At 46.2% G+C, this 21,685-nt stretch overlaps 1 protein-coding gene and 1 long non-coding RNA gene across 3 annotated transcripts in view; one reads left to right on the forward strand and one right to left on the reverse strand.

The window, feature by feature from the left end:
• The window catches only part of Lrrc8c (leucine rich repeat containing 8 VRAC subunit C), a 96,732-nt gene that overhangs the window by 36,411 nt on the left and 38,636 nt on the right, over positions 1–21,685 (reverse strand). The gene's annotated exons all lie outside the window — the stretch shown is intronic.
• Positions 18,169–18,732, forward strand: LOC127696844 (uncharacterized). The gene is made up of 3 exons (XR_007980310.1): positions 18,169–18,273; positions 18,389–18,469; positions 18,593–18,732. It is a non-coding gene; the product is annotated as an uncharacterized LOC127696844 (long non-coding RNA).

The following is a 21,685-nucleotide window of genomic DNA, read 5'->3' on the forward strand; positions in this document are numbered from 1 at the left end:
TCTCGGCTGGAGCAAACATATTAAGCAGTAGTTCTCATGACAATTTTCCTGTTCTCTTTCATTCCTTTTCTAAGTTACAGGTTCCTGGTAGCCTAGACCATGATCTTAAGCAAGAATAGTGGGTAAGAAACCATCCCTTGAGATGGGGTCACTAACATAACCTTATCTCCGGGGAAACCAACGCTTTACTTTTAAAATCATTTACAAAATTGTTATGATAGATAAAAATTTTCCCAACAATAAAATTTCATATGGCTACACATGTATCATGGGAGGTGGGTTTTGATATATGATAAAGAAAAGGCCTTAGTTAAAAAGAATTAGAATAGTTTAAATTTATACGTTAAAGATTTATTTAAAAAAAAACAGGCATTAGATGTTAAATAATAATTAACCATATGAGGCTAGAAAGTTAGCCCAGTAGTTAAGAGCACTGACCATAAAGACTTATTAGCCTGCTCTTAGATATACGCTACTAACCTTGGACAACTGCCCCACTAAATACATCCTTTTAGGATTGTTATATTTTGATGATTTATACTATTAATAATGATGTTGCCTGTTCTGTTTGTGATTCACTACACATATAGTTTCAGAGTTATAGTGCTCAGATAATTTTTATATTTTCCTGTGCCAAATGATTTTTGATATTAGTGATTGTTTCACTGGGTACAGTTTCTAAGAGTTGTTATGTTTAGTTTTTAATGTATGAAACCCCTTGCTTGAGAGCTACAAAATACAAAAAAAGGGGGGGGGATGAATACAAAAAGATTCAAACTACCTCCGTGTTTGTTTCTGTTTGTCACTGCTCAATCCTTACCCACCCGGACTTCGAGGACCCTCTTCCCAGGGACCTCCATACCCGACTGGGGTGGTCCGTGACAGGGCTTTTTTCTCTTTTCTTTTTAAAGTTACACTTGAGATGCTTTTGTGAACCCTAAAAGCGGGGTCTTCTGAAGTCACAGGGCTGCCAAGATAGTGTTCCCCAGCGGTGACGGACCAGCAGTGGAGGAAATGAGGAGAGCCACACCTCTGGGGGACTGTCTGGTACACAAGCTCCCTCGCTGCTCCTTGGATTTAGTCACGCTCAGGGATTTCCTGGATCCTCAGTTCCCTCAAGTAGATCATAAAGATGCTGAGGAGACACGGTCCATCTTTTAGAATGTCTTTGCTATTTCTCACCTTCCCAGGCTAGACTTTAGTCTGCGTGCTATGTCTGTATCCTTTCTTACTGCTCTTCTGGAAACTAATTGTGGGTTCTCGCTTACTCCTCAGAGAAGTGTGTGTGTGTGTAATCTTATCCCCATTTTTTTTTTTTGCCTAAATGTATTTGCTTCAATTCCTTTTTTACATGTCACATTTCACTGTGAATCTCAAACATACCCGATTTTCCCTTCTGAGAAATCAGTTTGCCCTGGAAACTTGCTACAGTTTGGATAAGTATTCCCCCTCAAGGCAACATGTTAATGCAGGCACAGTCACTAGGCTGTGATGCTTCTGAGAAAAGAAGACCTTTAAGAGGTCAGGCCCAGTGGAAGGAAATTAGGTCACTGGGTGTGCCCCGTGAAGGAAACACCTGAAGATCAGTGCTTGCTTCTCTCTCAGCTCTTCCGTGGCCACATGCACTGCCCGACACGTGCTCCAGCCTAGACATAATGCCATGTGAAGACCCCGCAGCAGCAGCAAACACACGATGGGTCCAAGTGTTGAAGACCATGGACCGGAAGAAACCTTTGGCTTTTAATGTTGATTTATCCTGGGTGTTTATTACAGTGACACAAAATGAACATAGGTCACAGCTGAGCACCCAGCACTAAATAGGGCATTATTTCGCCCCTCCCCAAGCCCGGGACAAGGGACAGCAGTGGGAAAGGTGGGAGGAGGGAGGAGTACAGCCAAGTGCTGTTTTCTTCATAAGACATGGAGTTTACAACCACGAGCGCATGGGTACCCCTACACGACATGAACGAGACTGGGCACTACAGCTTTTAATTCTGAGTGTGTGTGTGTGGGGGGGCAGGGCTTATGTCTGCCTGGGGAGCTTTAGGAGTTAGTGGTCGCTGGAGAACACGGAACCAAGGTCCCCTGTAAGAAAAGCAAGTGCTCTTAAGCACTAAGACATCTCTCCAGTGACTCTCCCAAATATTTTAAAAGCTACCACTACATAGATAACAGCAGCTAAATGCACAGGGTACAGCTGAGGTTCTGGGGAAGAGAAGTGTTCTCACAGCCTTCAGTGTGACCCGGGACTCCGGTGACTTTGTTGGTGGCCATAGCTTTAGAAAGTATCATAATGTTCTTGCTTGATTGACTGTTCTGTCTTTGCTGCTTGATGACTTTCTTTTATTTAGGTGTTTTGTTTTTATTTTTATTTTTAATTATTTATTTTTTTGAGACAGGGTCTCTCTACATAGTCCTAGCTGTCCTGGAATTCACTATATAGACCAGGCTAGCCCTATACTCACAAAGATTTGCCTGTCTTGGCCTTCTCAGACCTGGGACTAAAGGTGTGTACCACCACACCCAGCTACAACTGTTTCTTAAACAATAATTTGGACTTCACTATCGAGTTTATTCTTTAATAGTATTGGAAATTTCAGCCCTCAGCACTGACAACCTGTCTCTGCACATGTGGGCAGCATCTGGTGCGGGTTTTCCATCTTACTGAAACGCAAGCCCATGCTAACTCCCCCAGGCCGTCCCCACTAGCAGCTTCTCAAAAGCTGAGCCTATCACATCACGCACATCTGTCTGTCTGTCCTAATTTGCTATTACATTATGCACATCTGTCTGTCCCAGTTTGCCTTCTACTGCCCTGATAAACACCAGGAACAAAGGCGACTTGAGGAGGAAAGGTTTATTTGTCTGACATGTCCTGATTTTTGAAGGAAGCCAAGGAAGAAACTCAAGCCGGGCGGGACTCTGGAGGCAACAACTAGAGCCAAGCCCAGGGAGGAACTCCGGTTGTAGGTTCGCTGCCCATGGCTTGCCTAGCTTGCTCCTTTGTACAGCCCATGACCACCAGCCCAAGGGTGATGCCAACCCTGGTGTTCGGCCTTCCCCACTAAACATTAATCAAGAAAACGCACCACAATCCTGCCAATCCCGCCAACGGAGGTGTGCAACCCCTCAGCTGATATTCTCTCCTCTTAGATGGCTCTCACTTGAATCATGTAGATGGAAACTAACCAGTGGAGTCCGTGTTTCAAACAAATCACTCAAGCTCCATCCACCCTCATCACCCTCATCAGTCATTCTAGAACACAGGGCTAGCTTACACCCTTTGGCCTTTGTCTCAATGAAGCATGACAGTTTCACTGCCCCTGACATGTCCCTGTCACCTGTTGGACACAGCTTCGGGCAGGTTGTGATTTGCAGGTTCTGGCTCAGAGGTGGCCAGTTCTGCGCTGCACTCCCGTGAGCACCATCACTGCTGCCCAGCGGAAGCTCCGAGCCAGCACTGGAGACACAGATGGATTCGGATGCTCGTTCACCCAGGGTAGCGCTGTCAGCTTCGTGGACGGGGGTCACCGTGCTGCTGAGAGGCCACTGTCCTTTCAAGGGTTTGGTTGTCTTCCAAGTTCCTCTAACCTCTGAAAGAATTGGGCTTACTCAGCCAGCGGCAATTTCAGGAAGAGAAAATGGCACTGTGGAGCAGCGGACTCTCTCTGTGCTCATGCACAAAACAGTGGGAGCCCCAATGTGTGTGTTACGCTCTTAAATACCTAACCGTCGGGATGAAAAACAAGAATCTTAAAAAGTATCTATTCATTTATGAGAAAGAATAGACACACGATATAAAAATGTCGTTTGCACATAAGTGAATGTTTCTCATGAAAATCAAAAGACCATGAGCTCAAAAATGAAAACAAAAAACAAAAAACATTACACTTTAACATAGATTATGAAAACCCAGATGTTCAAAAAGAGGGTATTATTTTACACTTCTGCAGATCTCTCCAATATCCAAATAGAGCCGACGTCAGGATTCTCAGGTCTGCTTCTGAAGTCAGTGCTGTGACATGCTGTTTGGATTAGATCACATGAGACTGAACACAGTCTCACGAAAGTAAGAGGTCAGAAATGCAAAGACCGTGAGACCAGGCTTTCGTGCCACATGGATATTTATTTCGGAGGCCTTGACTAGTTAGTTATGGTTTGGCTAATAGGGATGTAGCAGTGAGCCTCACTGTGGGCACTTTTCTGGGCTCCAAGGCCATGGGTATCAGCGGGTGCATAGGGGGCCAGAACAGAGCAGACAGAGAGGCTTAAGCTTGGTTAAGGGTGAGCTGCTAACTCTCTTGGAGTTCACCCGGCTGCAGGCCCTTTCAGCAGCCAGATGTGCCCAATGGAGAGGCATCAGTGACCTGCTTGCAGGCAGGCAGGCAGCCGCCCAGAGCACCAGGCATGACGGCCAGTAGGGAGCAGCCCTGACTGACAGGTTGGTGTAGCCAAGGATGCAGACAGCATGCTTCCCTCACTTTAAGACAAGCCAGCTCCACTGTGTTCATCAGTGATGGGGAAAGGCAGAGGCTGCATGGCGTGCCTGGAATAAGGAAGCCAGCTATTAATAGGAACATAGAGAATGTTTTCATGTTCAGTTAAACCTAGGTAATGTTTTACTTTAGTATCTTCTTAGTTATAGACTTCTGAGATCAACTGATACTTGACTGGCATAAACAGCAATGGACTGTTGAGATTTCGTCAAAGTTAGCTTTACAGCAACACTGTGTTTCACAGCATGGGAGCCCAGGACCTTGCTTTGCTATTCTGCCAATGTTTTGTAAAAGGTTTCATTGTGAGGCTGGAGAAAATGGCTCAGCAATCAAGAGCAGAGCTGATCTTTCAGAGGACAGTTCCCAACACCCACACGGTAGCGCCCAACTGTTAATTCCAATTCTCAGGGATCTGATGCTGCCTTCTGGCCTTCCAGGGTACTGCACACATGTGGTACATATACATACTTGCAGATAAAAGACCTGTACCTCATGATAAGCAAGAAACTGCCTTCGTACGGAGGGCACAATGCTAACTTTTGATTGTTTTAGAGGTCTGGAAAGGTCCTGGAGGGATTTGCATGTGTGCCTAAAGGGGCAAAGTTGAGAAGACACCTCACAGAGGGAACAGGGCTAGATGCAGCTGTGAAGTTCTTGGGAACCTTATGGTCGGGTAAGGCCAGATGAAACCCACCAAGGTGATTGGAAAACTCTATGACAGCCAATATTAAAGAGTGAGCAAACATTTTCTGTGTGGGTGGGAAAAGATTCTCCATTAAGCCACAGGGTTGTTGACTGAGGATCCCAGTGCTAGGACTAGGTTATTTTCCTAAGAGTTGTTGGCCAATGAGACCCTAGAGGCGTCCAAAGGATAAAGGCCACCAACACCGCCAACAGTGTGGTTGGCCGAGTGCCGTAACTGGACCCTATTGCTAAAGATATCACGTGCTTTGGTTGCAAGCTTAGAGAGACCCAGCTGGGACTCAACCCTCCCTTGAGGTTAGCTTTTATTGTACCAGGATGTGCTACTGAGGTGTCTGAGGAAATAACGGCCCAAAGCAATAGGCAGCTGGGCATTTACAGGCACTGAAAACTGTCTGAGAGGCACACAAATGTACCCACCCAAAGGAGCAAGGTTGGGAAGTCACCTCAGACAGCAAAAGGATGCGGGGCCCAGGAGCCACGGAAGTGCTGGTCAGTGCAGCAGTGGTTCAAGCGTGGTTCAAGCGTTATGGGTGCAATCACCATTCAGCTTGATCCCCATTCTACGCGGGAAAAGTTCACACCTGGAACTGTGAGCTCTGATAGAAAGCTGTGGTCGAGGAAGTCACGGTTGTCTTGTTAGAAGAATGTGATGTACTCCCCAAGGTGCTTTGCAAACATTTGTGTTTATGCTCATGGGTTATTTCCAGTGTCAGCTTCCATTCCAGTGTCTTTCCATTTCTCATTTATGTTCTGTAGGAGAAGGACCTCCTCGGAGACTTACTACCAGCCTCAATCTGGAGATGGGAAACACAGGGCACGGTACCCAACCGGAGTTAGAGAATAGTCAGATCTGTGTCATCCACTGTAAGGCTCAGGAACTGTCATGGAGGAGAGGGGTGGAAGCTGTGAGACTACAGTCACTAAGCCAAGTTCCAACTCAAACACCTAGAGTCCTGTGGCCTTCCATGTCATCACATGGTCATCAGTACAGCCGCCGAAGACGGACTAACCTCTACTCGGTCAAAGGGAGCGCATGAAGCCTTTTACAAAAAACAAAACGCTAAGCTTGTCAGTGTTTACTTATGAAGACTGTACAACTCCCGCAGTCGGGAGGGGGGGCCTTGATCTTGATTTATGAAAGGTACCTTACACACACAGGTACCTTTGTCACCGAAGGCAAAAGACACATTAGCACTATAAAATGTTGACCTTGTAGGATCACTTACAGAGGTCTGGGCTGGTGGAGTTCTGAGGGCCACAAGGTAGAGGCTCGATGGTCCTTATCAATGGTTTTTCCTTTAAAAGGCAAGGGTCTGGAACCCCCCATTGGTGGGATCCCTGAGGCCCAGGCTGAGCTGTCTCCTGATCGTTGTGCTTTTACTGTAGGGGATAAAGGTGAACTAAGCAGCCAAGACATACTGTGATCAAACGCTCTCCTTGCTGGGACATCTTATCCTTCCAAGGAAGACATTTTAAATGATTCAAAAGTGTCAGGTATGTTAATTTTGCACATACAGACTTTTACAGTCTAGGTCTGCCTCTCTTTCACAGATGCCCAAGTGTGTTTTCTTTGATGACACGGCACAACAGGGGTGCTGTGCAGGGCTGGAGAACGTGCTTGGCCTGCTCGGAGCTGCGCAGGGCTGGAGGACGTGCTTGGCCTGCTTGGAGCTGTGCAGGGCTGGAGGACGTGCTTGGCCTGCTTGGAGCTGTGCAGGGCTGGAGGACGTGCTTGGCCTGCTCGGAGCTGTGCAGGGCTGGAGGACGTGCTTGGCCTGCTCGGAGCTGTGCAGGGCTGGAGGACGTGCTTGGCCTGCTCGGAGCTGTGCAGGGCTGGAGGACGTGCTTGGCCTGCTCGGAGCTGTGCAGGGCTGGAGGACGTGCTTGGCCTGCTCGGTGCTGCGCGGGGCTGGAGGACGTGCTTGGCCTGCTCGGAGCTTTAAGTGCCACTTTGCTCATACTGCACTCGGTGCTCACCTCTTGAGGACATCATTCAATCCTCTGCTTAAGAAACACTGCTAAGGCTGGGCGGTGGTGGCGCACGCCTGTAATCCCAGCACTCTGGGAGGCAGAGGCAGGCGGATTTCTGAGTTCGAGGTCAGCCTGGTTTACAGGGTGAGTTCCAGGACAGCCAGGGCTACACGGGGAAAACCTGTCTTGAAGAAACCAAAATCCAAAAAGAAAAAGAAAAAAGAAAAAAGAAAAAGAAAGAAAGGAAGGAAGGAAGGAAGGAAGGAAGGAAGGAAGGAAGAAAGAAAGGAAAGAAAGAAAGAAAGAAAGAAAGAAAGAAAGAAAGAAAGAAAGAAAGAAAGAAAGAAAGAAAGAAAGAAAAGAAAGAGAGAAAGAAAGACTGCTAACTGGGGCTGGGGTGCTGACTCAGTCTGTGCGGTGTTTGCTTTGCAGGCCTAAGGAACTGCATTCCACGCCCAGAAGCCCTGAGGAAAGTCCTTGCGTTGAGGTGCACTGCTACTCCCAGTATTAGATAACTGGAAAGAAATAGAACCCCAGGGCTAACTGTTAACCCAGCCTCCTCAAGACCTCCAGACCAGTGAGATCTAACTTAAAGATCAAAGTAGAGAATGCCTCATAAATAAAATCCGGGGCTGGAGAGATGGCTCAGTGGTTAAGAGCACTGACTGCTTGTCTTGAGTTCAATTCCCAGCACCCACATGGTGGCTCGCAGCCATCTGTAATGGGATCTGATGCCCCCTTCTGGTGTGTCTGAAGACAGTGACGGTGTACCCACATACATGAAATAAATAGATAAATCTTAAATAAATAAATACATAAAATAAATAAATAAAGTGAGTTCATCCTCTGGACTCCTCATGTGCACATGTGCACCTGCATACATGTCAACATGTACAATACACACAGACATATAAACATAAAAAATACGGGCACTGGTAAGTGCGAATGTAGCCTCTTCTGTGGCTCTTCCTAAGCCAGCACATCCTCACCGGCGCAGAGCTGCCTTCAGGAGAATGTTAATACTTTCTTATCTAGAGAGAATCAAGCAGGACACATTCTTCCCTATTTATTAACCATGGCTCAAGGGATACCAAGCTTAGTCTAGTATTTGGATTCCAACCTGACTAATAACACTGCCGGTTAGGTGGGCAAGCCTCACATTCGCTTCATGTTTTTCCCGACACGAAAGGATAACGGTAATGAAATGTGTGCCCGAGCAAGCACAGCCGTACACCGTTGAGGAAACGCGGGAAGATTCTGGACAACAAATGGCCAGTGGCTCAGTAACGGAATAAATGAAAAGCAGCTAAACATTCTCAAATCCAGGATCCATGAATACAGCAGGCAAGAGACAAACGTGTGCTGCTTGTCTCGTAAATGGTTTCCAGTTAAAAAAGTATCCTTTAAAAATGCACTCATGTATGCAAAATATGTTGGTTCCCTCTGTCAACATAACCCACTGAACTGAGTCCGATTGACGCCTACATGCCCGAGGTATGGGCCGTGCCCTGGGGCAGGGACAAGCCAGCAGTGACAACACCCTCAAAGAAAAGCGGTTCTCCCTCCCACAGCCACCAGAGCTACCAATAGCTTTCCAGCCAAGGGGGAAGCTCGCCATGAGCACGCTCCCTCACCCCCAGCCATGCTGGGACCGGAACTGGCTTGATCTTGTGCATGTTCTGTACAACTGACAACTGCTGGTGGGGGGCTCTATGTGCTGTGTCATGTCTAAAAGACGGAATTTCACAAGGTTCTCCTTTGTTCTGCAGTTCTTACATTCTTTCTGCATTATTGTCAATGGTTTTTCCCAGAACTTTCAGGTGTGTGCATGTGTGTGTGCGTGTGCCTGTGTATGTACCTGTCTCTGCACCTGTCTGTACACCCGTATGTGTCTGTGTGTGCACCTGTGTGCATGTGTGTGCTCGTTTGTGTGCTTATGTGAGTGTGCCTAAGTGTGTGCATGCCTGTGTGTGCACCTATGTGTGTGTACACCTATGTGTTTGTGTGTATGTGCCTGCACCCATGCATGTGTGCATGCCTGAGTGCATGCATGTAAGCGTGCCTGTTTGTGCACCTATGTGTGTGTACCTATATGTGTGTGCACTTATGTGTATGTGCCTGTGTGCATGCATGTGTGTGCCTCTGTGTGTGCACCTATGTGTCTGTGCATGTGCCTGTGTGTGCACCTATGTGTGTGTGCTTCTGTATGTACACCTATGTGACTGTGCATGTGCCTGTGTGTGTACCTATGTGTGTGTGTGTGGCTGTGCACATGTATGTGTGCATGCCTGTGTGATGATATAGATGTCTCAGCTACGGCTGAGCTCTCACAGTCACTATTCCTAGGACTTTGAGTCTCAGTTTCGAGTCTCTGTGAGAGAAGGAGGATGACAGGAAAAAGGGATTATGCGAATGTGAGGTAACTAATCAAAACTAAGAATGTATGAAGAGGTTTTTATTAAAAAAAACTTACTAGTTTGTAAGCTTATTTTACCATCACTCCCCCAGAAGTCTGAACAGAAATATGATGAGTGTGTAGACACTATTGCTCTCAGAAGATGAGTTGCGCTGGAGCTAAGAGGCTCCTCATGTACAAAGCCATCTTTCCAGCCCTGTGAATTATTAAATGAAAATCTTAGTGCCAGGTTTGGGCTATCTCTCCCTCCTAGCTGCCAGTCAGTGACACCCTAGAGGCGCTTAAAGCTACAAGAGCTACTGTTAACGCTTTGCTCATTATTGTAAGATCCTGTTACTAAAGACACCACACACTGTGGTTTCAGGACATAGAGCAGTCAGCTTCCAATGTTCAGGAAACTCTCCCAGCTCACTAGCCTTCAAACTGCAGGAAGGTGGCTCTATGCAGGCTGCTGGGTAAGAAAAGCCATCTGTGGTCCAGTCCAGTCCTGGGTCCTGCTCGCTATGACAGCCTGCTGTGAAAGACTTGTCTGCTGGTGCAGTCTCGGCATGACGGTTCCAGGGGTAACTGAGTGCATTCTGACTGGATTTGAGATCTGCTGCACAGGAGGGAATTTATGCCTGTGTACTGTAAACCTATCAAAATCTCATGGATGGGGAGATCCTTGGATTTCTGACCCCACAGTAACCTACTGTAGTAGTTTTGCTAAATAGTCATGCTGCCAAACTGCCTTCTAATTGTTTATGTTTCACGCTCAACCTTGGTCAGAGTTTTTTGTTGTTGATGTTGTTATTGTTTCCTTGTGTTGCAGGGGCTCGGGGCTCGGGGCTTGGAGTTAGCGTTCTTCTTGTAGCTCAGTGACACCGTGGGGCCATTTGTTCTTCTTTTGACTTCCCTGGCTGTCTCTCCCACTCCTTTTCATCTCCTCTCTGTCCTTACTTTGAGTGGCCACTGCGAAGTCTTTGGTGAATCCCTTCCCTAACTCCTTCATTCCTTGGATGAATGGCTACATCATGGCTTTCAGTCCCAGCCACATCAAATCTACCACAGCACTGCACCTCCATCAGGATTGAGATATCCAGCTCCCCGACGACATCGCAGTCAGTCACCCACAAGACAGGCCAAACTCCATCCATCTCCAAAATCCATCCATCTCCACCCCTGACTCCTGCCCCTCACGGCAAAGTCCTGCTTCATATATAACTCTCTTAGCTCCATAATGACAATTCTATCCTTCCAGCTATCAAGGACCCAAATCTGAATCACGCTTGACTCTGATCTTCTATCAATGGTTAATCTTTCAAAAGAAAACTTAACACACACACTCTCTCAATATATATATATATATATATATATAAATTACTGTGCCACTGCCCTCCTTCCATGAAAATCTAAGCAGCCCAGATCCAGTCAGAACATAGTTGGATACACCTAGAACCATCCTGCCGTGACTGCACCAGCAGACACGTCTCTCATGGCCGGTGGCCATAGCAAGCAGCCTCTCCCCCATTCTATCTTCTTCATAGATGTAGTACAAAAATGTAGAAAATGGAGCTTAGTAAATATGAGACAGAACCTGATGAAATTCACAAATCTGGAGTCGGGGAGGTAACTCTGTGGGTTTGAGTGCGTCCTGCTTTGCATGAACGAGGGAGGGCCCAAGTTTGTCTAGTACTGGGTTCAGTGAAAGACTCTATCCCAAGGAAAATGGTGCAGAGTCACAGGACAGGGTACCCGGATGACGTTCCCCTCTTGATTCTACTTGCCCATGCACATGGCACTCACCAACACACACGTGTGTACCCTGCACAAATATCTCATCTATACACATAAAATAGTGAGTAATTTGTAATTTTAATAAGGAGGAAATGTTTTCAGTGTTAGAATCATCATAGAAAATCAACATGTGTCTGCGTAACATCACAGGGAGACGGTCCCTCTGTGCAGAGCCAAGGCATGAGCACAGCGGAGGTCTGTATGCAGGAGGCACATGAAAAGTCACACACTATGTTACACTCACAGGCTCTTCCTGTGTGTCCCAAAGCTACACATGTCAAAAGTCATCAGTGTACACTCAACATGTCAGGCATGAACAAGCTGCTTTTCCTCAGCAGCATGAAGAGGATAAACAAGGCCCATTTTCTCAATCGCATAAACGGTATTTCTTTCTTCTTTGGGAGGGCAGTTTATTATGGGATCGAGTTTATTATGTGGTACACATGACGGCATATTCTAGAAAAATCCACCAAAGGAAGTTAGGATGATGCAATGCTATAGAAAGAAACCTAATTAAAAGAGAAAAGTCATAAGTGCATTACTAAATTTAGAACTGAGGTAGACCAGGAGGTTGGCCATCCTGTTCTCAATCCTGCCGTCATTTTAGGGCTGAGAAACCTGAGGCAAAGGAAACCGGATGCTTGACTAAGGACTGCAGCTGGTGGAGACCAGAACTTCCAGGTCAAGTCTTCTCCTGGCTTTAGAGCTCTTTGATGAAGTCACGGGATGTTAACTGGGGTTCAAAGAACCTCAAGAGTTCTAAACAAAGAGTTAAAGAAGAATTTCTCTTGGGCTCAGTCTGCTGTCACGTCCTTTGCTTGACTGTATGCAATAAAAATCATAAGGTACTGGTAAAGCTTCAGTGATTCTTCCACACTGCGCCCTCAAGCCAGCCTAAAAGGAGAACATTTGACTCAAAGGAAGCTTAAGGGCAAAGCCGACCTTGTGACCCAAAAGGTACCTCTGTACTAGTCTCCTCTGGTCTCCTCTTCTTGGGCTTCCCTATTGTCGTTCAGTCAGCAATTATCTCATTTGAGAAGTCTTCAATTTGAATTTCCCATGACCTCCAAGGGCGGTGACAGCAAGAGGTAAAAAAATTACTCTGAGTCAGCAATTTTGGTTTTGTCTTTTCCAGGGAGAAGATCACTTTTCTTTCCTGGCCATCTTCTTCCAATTTAACTACAATCCTTTTGTGAATGTGTACAGCAGGCCTCGCAGCAAGGCCTTGGCTTCACATGAAGTTTCTGGATCTCTATGGTAGTCACAGGCCTGAGGCAACTGAGACTGTGTCACATATGTGTTCAGGAGCCGTTCGGAGCGACGCCCGTCAGAAGCTTGACTCGCTGTCGTTACTAACGAGCTTGCTATACATTAACTGTGAGAGGGAATTATGTTTGGCTTTGTGGGAGGGGCTCAGAGAGAACACAGCAGACCCATGCATCACAGTGACTGCCCATGCATCATCTCAGGGAAGGGGTCTACAAGCGGGGGAGCCCGCGGAGGCTGGCACTGTAACGCTCTTCTTCCTCATCAGTGTTGGTTCATTTGTCTGCCTGTGCTGATGCCACAGAGATTTATTGTATTTCAACAGAGACAACTCGCTTTTCTCAGAATCTTCTAGAAAACAGCAGGGGGTTTGGATGCTATCAGTGCACACTGGTTAAGTTGAAATCACACAGATATTATACTCACCTAATTAAGCACTTTGTAGTAAAAGCCAAATCCTTCTATTATGTTACTCTTTTTTAAAAAATTGAAATTGCAATAAACAGAAAGCATTAATACATAGATACCTACTGTAAAAAGTGATTAATCAAAAGCCCATCTGTACTAAGAGAGTGCCCAGAAGAGCAAAGGAGTCAGGAACCTTGTATAAAAACCAAAGCCACGGATCAGTGAAGCCTGCGAGGCGCCTGCCCCTGGTGCTGACGGAATGTTTTCTTACATCTCTGCTCATGAACAAGGAAGGGGCCAGCGTGCCTCGCCTGTCTGTATGTTATAAAGGCAGGATAGAACCGGCACTGAGTCTGGATTTCGACATTTCTACATCCTGCTGGGCTTTGAGAAATCCCCATTTCCCGGGGATTTTGCTAAATAGCTTTAGGGACGTCACCATGGCACCAACCACATTAGGGACGGCACCACGGCAGCAACCACACAACGCTCACTCTGCACTTTTCAAGTGCTCTTGCATTCAGTAAACCCTCGCAGAGTGAGGCAAAGTGGAGGGCTAATACCCTTTTAATTGAGTTTGTTCTTAGAGCATTGCATCATCCTAACTTCCTCAGTGGATTTTTCTAGAATATGCTGTCATGTGTACCACATAATAAACCCTATCCAGGGTCATGCCCTCCCTGACCCTGGGAAGGCATACCGTTTATGCGATTGAGAAAATGGGCCTTGTTTATCCTCTTTATGCTGCTGAGGAAAAGCAGCTTGTTTATGGCTGATACTTTGAGGGTACACTGATGACTTTTGACATGTGTAGCTTTGGGACACACAGGAAGAGCCTGTGAGTGTAACATAGTATGTGACTTTTCATGTGCCTCTGCATACAGACCTCTGTTATGCTCATGCCTTGGCTCTGCACAGAGGGACCGTCTCCCTGCAATGTTACCCAGACACATGTTGACTCTGCATGATGATTCGAACAGTGAAAACACAGATCAGCACAAGGGTTCAGCATTCTTTTCCTGGTCTCTGGGTCTGACTTACCTACAGGCTGTCTGCACATTGGCTACCAGGCTCTGTTCCACTTGTTTGTTTGTTTGAGAGAGAGTATCTCCTGTAGCCTTGAACCCACTAAGTAGCCACAGGTTAACCTTGAGTGTTTGACCTTCCCGCTTCACCCTCCCTGGCACTGGGACTACAGAGGTGCTCTAGCATTCCCCCATTTATTCAGTGTTGGGGACCAAACCTAGGGCTGTGCATGTGGCAGACAAGCACCCCACAAACCCAGTTACATTCTACTCCTGACACTGGCCTTCTCCCTTCTTTTTAAAATCCTATCACTCAAACTAGAACCATGTTTCAGGAAGTCACTGTGCACACATGACCTGACCAACAGGAATCCCGCCCTGTAAGCTCACTGTGTTTTAAATACTCCTTATGTGGTCTTGATGATGTTTTGGGGTACCTTATCCACCTCAACATATAAAAACCAAGTGCACAATTCAGAGGTGTATGTCACTGACACTTATTCTGAAGACTTATCTCCCTCAACAGACATAGGTTTTCCTTCAAGGCTGACCAGTACCTCATGTTCATTATCAGTTCTAGGCAGCCAAACGGGGCCTCACAGGGCGGCCAGAAAGTCGAGGCCAAACAAGCCTGGGCCAGGCTGTCCCTCTGGAAGGCCACAATCTTTCACAACAGAGGAAACTGGAGAAGCCCGGAGACCCTGTCCTCTAGAGTATTAAAACTCAAATTTCCTGCTTATGTGTTTCTTAACTTCTGTAGTAGAAGCCCAGGAAGGCGAGGCTCTCCATGCACAGGCACATGCCTCACCCAGAGCGCTGAATGGGCTCAGGAAATGAGGCTGAGGTAAACTGTGACTGATTCTACCAGGACCGCGTCATTTCCTCTCCAAGGGTAACTTTACCTTGTTTTCTAGACACTCTCTCACAAGTGTTTATGGAGAATGAACCAGTCAACCCAGGGGGACCAGGGAATGTTACAGCAATTTCTGGCCAAAACTTATCCATTTCTTTTCCCTCCATCCTTCATTTACTTATTTGGCAGGGAATCCAATGGAAGGCTTTGTGCATACAAGTAAGCGCCTCAAAAAATAAAATTTATACTTTCCAAACAAATTAACGTTACTCTGGGCACAAGAGGCTGGTGGGGAGACAGGAGATTGACAGGCCAGAGGATTCACAGTAAGATCCCTTTCAGCAATTATTTTTAAATCTTTATTTTATGTGCATGGATGTCTTATCTGCATGCATGTCTGTGCTGCACCATGTGCATGCCTGGTGCTCACGGAGGCAGGAAGAAAGCAAAGAAGTTACAGAGAGTTGCTGGGAATTGAACCTGGGTCTTCTGGAAGAGCATCTAGTGCTCTTAGCTGCTGAGCCATCTCTCTAGACCCTTAATACATGAATCTTAACAAGAATCTCCTATTTGAAAATTCTTTCCTCTGCCCAGAGTTCCTGGGAGTCGCTGCCTCCTGGGCGCAGCACAGTGAGCCTGCTTTCATCTCATGCCAGCTCTTGATGAGTTTCTCCTGTTGGACATGCTCAGTCAAGTCGACATGCAGAGGGAGGGGCCCAAGTTCTCTAATCTCTATCAAAGAGGCACAGCTCAGGAGACCAAGTATGGACTCACCAGGATACTCACTATGAATGGGACAGAAAGGTAGAATGTGAAGTATCTGGCCATGTATAGCTATATATGTATACACACATATACATAGAATTTGTGGTAGAGGATAATTAACAGTCAGGCTAGGGCAGAACATCTCTTCTGAATTTAACACCACAAGAGTTCCTGCTCCCGAGTTTTCTTTCCACACAGTGGAGCCAAATGAAATCAAATGTGACACTTAGGGTCATCAACTCCAACAACTGGGAGAGACTGGCAAAGACAGTTTCAATGAAAGGTCTAGACTAAAGAATATGGCCAAAGGCCGCTGATCTCCCATAGCCAGATCATATCAAAGGTCTATAAGGAAAAGTGTCATCTAATTAAAATATTCCTGGTTCTGTAGATGAATATGTTTTTCAATTACAAAAAGAGATAACAACCAATCATTCCCGAGCCAGGATCAGTGAGGCTCTCAGATCTCAGAGAAGTTCTGTCTTGCAGTGGACAGAGGTTAGCACAGAAACTCCACCTAGAGAAAGTGCAAGAAGCCGACAGACCCCGTACTCAGCCATAAATGGAACATGTGTATCACAGGCTTGCTCAGGGACCGTCATGGAAGAGGGGGAGGGTCAGAGTGAAACGGAGCCCCTCTGGGTGTGACAGGACTCTGTGCTCATGGGCTCAGAGACTGCGTTCATCAGATCCGCACACGATCAAACCGCTCTATATTCTAGCACAGAGTGGGAAGGGGCTCGGGAGCGCCTGCTCCTGTCTGACGAGCTATGGGCATTTGATGTCTTCTGGGGAGGGAGAGTGAGGTTTCTTCAAGGGTCTGGTTCTGGTAGGATACACTCCACTTCGGGTCCTCACATCCAAAAATGTGAGGACAGCATGAATTGGGTCACTGGATAATTATGCTAAAAACAAAAAGGATATGAACTTTATGAGGAGAGAAGGGGAGGTGGGTCCAAGATAGATTAAGAGGAGGCGTTGCAGGTTAATGTGATCAAAATTTGATGTATGGGATATGCAAAGAACTAACAAAATATTTTTAAAAGATAAAACTAAAAGGGAAAGGAGGGCAGGCAAACAGGTAAATGCATCATAGTTCAGTTCTGACATCCCAGCCCTGGGAGCTGAGGAAGAACGGAAATAAACCGAATTCCTCCCCTCCTAGAACAGAGTTCACAGGTACGGAGTACATGAGAGCAAATATCAAATAATTCACACGAAGCCTGAAAAGTCACTATGGAAAAAAGGTGCATGTGGCAGCGTCCTTGCAGGAACGGAAAGCTTGGTCCCGGCACACGCCAGCCAGTGCTTCAGGCTCTCAGAACGCCATGGGCGTCACTCCGCCACAGACACCATCGCGCACTCATTCATCTCCGTTTTCTTAAACTAACGTTGTCTCCCGCGTATAGAATGTAAACATCACAAAAGCAGGAGTAACTTCCACCTGCTCACTGCTTTCCACCTTACACCACAGTGTCTGCCACATAATACATGCCTAATATATATATCATTATCCTTATATATCCATTGTATATCATCCATGCGTGCAGGTGTGTGCACATGTGTACACATATGTGCACATGCGGAATAAGTCAACACTTCAAGGTCAGTGTCTTTGGGCTCTATTGCTGGGAGGAAACACCATGACCGAGGCCCACTCTTATAAAATGAAGCCTGTGAATTGGGGGCTGGCTTACAGTTCCAGAGAATCAGTACACTATCTTTATGGTGGGAAGCATGGAAGAAGACAGACAGTCAGGCATGGGGCTGAGAGCTACATCCTGACCCACAGGCAGCAAACAGAGAGAGGGAGACTGGGCCTGGCTGGGCTTCTGATATCTTGACATCCACCTCTGCAACACACATCCTTTCAGAACTAATCCAACAAGGCCACGCCTCCTAATCCTTCTCAAATGGTTCCACTCCTTGGTGACTAAGCGTTCAAATATAGGAGCCTATGGTGGCCATTCTCATTCAAACAACCACAGTCAGTACAAGCACAAGGGGCTGTTTTGTTTTGTTGTTGTTGTTTTTAACTTGAATTGTTGTCAATGAAAATAAAACAGAAGGAAAAGAATTAAAGGTCAATTCTGGATGAGGCCCAACACAGTTCCACTTAATTTAATTTCTGGTTTATTTTATTTTATTTATATAGTATGAGTGTTTTGCCTGCATGTATGTCTGGTTCTTGATGTGGACGGTGTTGGATCCCACGAAACTGGAGTTATGGATGGTTATGAATTGCCATGTAGGTGCTTTTAACTACTTAGCTACTGTACTGGCTGGTTTGGGGTGTCAACTTGACACAGGCTGGAGTTATCACAAAGAAAGGAACTTCAGTTGGGGAAGTGCCTCCATGAGACCCAGCTGTGAGGCATTTTCTCCATGAGTGATAAAGGTGGGAGGGCCCCCTGTGGGTGGTGCCATCCCTGGACTGGGAGTCTTGGGTTCTATAAGAGAGCAAGCTGAGCAAGGCACAGGAATCAAGCCAGTAAGAAACATCCCTCCATGGCCTCTGCATCAGCTCCTGCTTCCTGACCTGCTTGAGTTCCAGTCCTGACTTCCTTTAGTGATGAACAGCAATGTGGAAGTGTAAGCTAAATAAACCCTCTCCTTCCCAACTTGCTTCTTAGTCTCATGATGTTTGTACAGAAATAGAAACCCTGACTAAGACAACTACCTCTCCACCGTCCCCCTCCACCCACAGGTGTGATGGTTTGAATGAGAATGACCCCAGGGGCTGCTTTTTTGACATATGTGACTGCTTCATCCCCAGCTGGTGAACTGTGTAAGTAGGATTAGGAGGTGTGGTCTTGATGGAGGAGGTGTGAAACTGGAAGTAGTGCTGAGGTTTGAAAACCCAAGGCAGGCCCAGTGCCTCTCAGTCTCTCTGTCTCTCCTTCCTTTGCAGCTATACCTCAGGATGGACACTCCCAGCTCCTGCTGCAGCATACTTGTCTGCCTACAGCCATGAACGATCGTGGACTCACCTTCTGCAACTGTCAGCAAGCCTCCAATTAAATGCTTTTCTAAAAGTTGCCTTGATCATAGTGTTTCCTGCTCACAGCATTAGAACAGTGACTGACACACAGGTCTTCTGCTCACAGCATTAGAACAGTGGATAAGACACAGGCCTTCTGCTTTTTATTTTTGTGGTCTTGGACATTGGACACGAACGAGCCTCCCCCCCCAACAATTCTGATCTCTATCACTGAGCTATATCCTCAGTCACAGCCCTTTTTGAATTTCTAAATATTTTAGGCCATCTGCATGTTGCCCAGGCTGGCCTTGAATGCACTCTGTAACTCAGTCAGGGTTTGGCCTTATAGTCATCCTGCCTAGCCTACCGAGTCCCTGGGACTTCAGGCCTCTCTGACCATGCCTGGCACCCTGCCATCTTCATAAAAAAAAAAACTGCATACTATTTTCAAGGGAGTTGTTTGCCAGGTGCTATTATTAGTAAAAAAAAATCTTGGGTTGGAACTAAGAGGCTTTCCTTAGAAAATCCATTTCAGAACTGCCTTGCCAGATATATTTTTAAAAGTAGCTGAAAGATCTAAAAAAAAAAAACAAGATATATAAGCCTGGCAATGCATCAGCCTGACTGGTGGCACCGAAGGGTGGCGTCGGATCTGATTCTGTACAGCAAATGTCATCAGCTGGGTGGGAAGTGTGTTGGAGGGAGCAGGACTGGCTCAAGGCTCGTTACCCTGGACTAGCGTATGAGGTGTGTCTATGAAACCAGCAAGTCCGGAGGCAGAGGCAAGAGTATGGGAGTCCAAGGTGATCCTGGGATCAATGGCTACTTTGAAGTCAGTCTGGGTTCCATGAGACTCTATCTTCAAACAATAACAAAGAGTTGTTAAGCAGAGAGGCTTAAAATATTAATCCTAGGGGGCATGTGGTGTTCACCTTTAATTCTGGTATTCAGGAGGAAGGCAGGCAGATCTGTGAGCTCAAAGCCAACCTTGCCTATATAGTGAGTTCGAAACCATCCAGGGCTACAATGAGGCCCTGTCTCAATAAATGAATGAATAGATGAATGAATGAATGAATGAATGAATGAACTAACCAACCAATCAACCAACCAACTAACCCACCAACCAACCACAATTCCATAAAATAAAAAATAACTGAGTCATTCAGTTAAAATCGAAAATTTTACAGAACAAAAAATGGGCATAAGAGAAAAAGATTACTTCTAAAAGTAAAAGATTACTTCAAAGATGAGAGACCTCTCGGGGCTCTGAAGAGGAACTGGGGAATTTAACGGATGATCTGGGTGGTGGGAAAATAGGCCCAGTGCCAAGGGAAAGGGCAGTTGATGGAACATGTGGACATGTTTGTTTTTATTTGTTCTGTTCCCTCTATTCGGATGACCCATCCCCAAAAGTTAACAGAGGTTACAGCTCCACGGGTCCAAAAATGATTACACGGATAAAGTTACAACAAAGTAAATAACGATGGAGGAAGGGCAATTTGTGGAAAGATAGCGCAGTTCATTTGTATCACAGGCACTGGATACAAGCATGTGCATCCTACGATTCTTATGGTAAGAAGAGAGACTGGGGGAGAGAAGAAAGCCTAGGTCTCACTGACTTCATCTCCCGTCCCTGGAGGCTCAGGGCCTTGCCTATCAATGGAGAACGTTGGAATGAGAAGGTTCTCAAGGGCTGATGGACATCTCCTTTCCCAACAATCACTCTGACCATAGACCTGGCAGCTTTACACAGACCCTAGCCTGGCTTCCGTTAGTCACACACTGAACCCATTGTGTGGAGGAGGCAGTGAGTGAGAAAGACAACCTCTGTCCTTGTGCACCTTGCACTGGGATGCAATCACCTGCATCTAACTACGGTTGTGGGAGACACAACAGGTTAGACACATCCATGACACACCATACACACACAGGTGCCTGGACCCCTGGGGTTGAAGAGCTGCCTTCTTTGGTGTTTCACATTCTCTTCAAGAGCCAGTATGAATTTTTGTTTCTGTTTCTGTTGAATAAGATAAATTTAGCATTGTCTCTTCTAGAAACAAGGACAGGACTGAGCTGGCTGAGATGTCCCAGAGGAGGACAACAAGTGAAAGGTTTTAGACTAAACTGACAAAAAAAATCACTAAGACCCAATCACCAAAAGTCAGAGACCCAGCAGAAACAGAGCATCTTCATCTTCCAACTGTCTGTTAAATGAGTCCAACTGTCCTCCAGATGTGCCAATGACATTAACCTCCAGATGTGCCAATGACATAGACTTTATACTGGGTTATCTTCCACCCAACACCTCCGTTGCTCATGCTAGGTACTGAGCTCATGACAGTCTCATCCCAACCAGCAAACATGCCTAGGCATCTTAGGGGTCAGTCAGCATCTTCTCGAGCAGAAGTGGCAATGGTGGGAGCCAAAGACCACCTCTGCCCCCTGTGTCTGTCCGGATGCACTCATCTTTCCTAGTCCTTACTCCGTCTGTCCATATCTATCTAGGAACTTGCTTCTGAACTGCATGGATGTCTATTCTCTGGTCAGAGGATGATCCGTGTATATATATATGTGTGTGTGTGTGTGTGTGTGTGTGTGTGTGTGTGCATGATATCATATATCATATACACCATATATCATATATATCATATATACCATATATACACATATACATATATATTCATATATTCACACACACACACACATACATGCACGCACGCAGACACATGCACACACTCATGGGCTCCAGGTCCTCACACTTTTGACTTTTGGTGGTACTTGGGCTTGAACCCAAGACCTTGTACTTCTTAGGCAAGTGCTTTACCACTGTGCCACATTGCCTGCCTGGCATAAACAAATTATATGGCATGGCAAACATCTTAGCTTTTCTCCTTTAGTTATTGAGACATGGAAACTGTCTGACATGCTATAGAAGAGAAGACCAAATTCTTCTACCAGACTTCTTGGTTGTGTTACCTAACTTCTCCAGATCTCCCTCCTCCCTACCATGCTAGTCTGCAGGGA

The sequence above is a fragment of the Apodemus sylvaticus genome, chromosome 11 (assembly GCF_947179515.1).
Source record: "Apodemus sylvaticus chromosome 11, mApoSyl1.1, whole genome shotgun sequence".
Taxonomy (NCBI): Eukaryota; Metazoa; Chordata; class Mammalia; order Rodentia; family Muridae; genus Apodemus; species Apodemus sylvaticus.